Consider the following 1,510-nt stretch of genomic DNA (forward strand, 5'->3'; position numbering starts at 1 on the left):
CTCAGGTACATGTTCAACTCTTATGCCTGTCTTTTGTTTGGCTGGAAGCCATAAGTGTCAGTTTAATTCCAGATCTGAAGGGCAGCTAGAGACCATAGTCTCAGTGGTTCCACCAGGCTCCATCAGACCAGCAAATGTGGTCCCCCTTTTTTTTTTCCCCAAATGATTTTGAGTTTTCTTCGACATTGTTCTCCCTCTCTACCCAGGATCACCTACATAGATCCCCCTCTGAGTGGTTGACAGTGGTGGCCGGGCACCATCTAGTTCTTCTGGTCTCTTAGTCGTATAGGCTGAGGATTGCATGGTGTACCAGTCGCTTGGACTAATTGTTTCCATGAATCTTTGGTTTTCTTCATTCTTCTTTGCTCTGGATGAGGAGATACCCATCGTTGCATCTAGATGGCTGTTTGCAAGCTTTTAAGATCCCAGTCGCTACTCATCAAAGTAGGAGGTGGAACAATGTTTTGTGTAGTATGTTATGCTAATTGAGCTTGATATTCTTTGGGTTTACAGAGAAATTTTGTTTATTATTCAACAGTTCATATAGATTTTGTTTAATAACATTGATTGCAGTCCCCACAATGTAACAGTTCTCTTCCCACTTCCTCCTGTGGTTACCTTTTGCCTGTGTCCTTTCCTAAGTAGTCCTGCTTTTTTTCTCCTGCACAAATGCTGCCCTTCTGATCTCCCATGATTGATTGTTCTAAGGACCACAGCTCTCTAGTGTCATTGTTTACCTCATAGTCTGTCTTTTGTTTGGCTGCAGGTCAAGCCATGGGAATGAGTTCAATTCCACACCCAAAAGGTGACTAGGGGCCATAGACTCAGGGGTTCACCAGTCTCTGTTAGATCAGTAAGCCTCCAATTTTGATTCCTTTCCAAGTGGTTGGCAGTAGTACCCAGGCACCATCTAGTTCTGGTCTCAGGGTTGTGTAGGCTGAGGTTCCCATGGTACACTAGCCCCTTGGACTAATTGTTTTTATGTGTTTTGATTTTCTTCATTTGTCTTTGCTCTGGATGAGGAGAGACCAGTTGTTGAATCGTAGATAGCCACTTGCCAACTTTTAAGACCCCTGTCACTACTTACCAAAGCAGTATATAGAACAATGTTTTTGTGTACTATGTAATGCCAATTGAGCCTGATGTCCCCCATGACCATGGTCCTAAGCTCACAGGCTGTGACTCACTCCCTGAAGGTGTTTGGTTGTGCCTAAGAAGTTATCATAATTTTGCCCGTTTGTTCTGTTATTCATATGGATATTTTTATAGCGCATACAAATACATATATAGAAACATCATTTTCCAAACCTTTATATGGTCATGGATATATTCCGCTTCCCCTACCCATGACTGATCATTTTGCCTGTCTACCTATGTAGATTAATGTTTGTTATTACAATAATGTAGTATTGTTTATGTAATAGTATTTACCTTTATTGGCTATACCTTTTGTTCACCTCCCTATGTCTTCCTTTTCCTTGGTGATGTTGTGCTGGTCACCTGCTTTTTG

The sequence above is a fragment of the Orycteropus afer genome, unplaced genomic scaffold, assembly GCF_000298275.1.
Source record: "Orycteropus afer afer isolate SDZICR_OR568_19922 unplaced genomic scaffold, OryAfe1.0 scaffold00083, whole genome shotgun sequence".
Lineage (NCBI taxonomy): Eukaryota > Metazoa > Chordata > Mammalia > Tubulidentata > Orycteropodidae > Orycteropus > Orycteropus afer.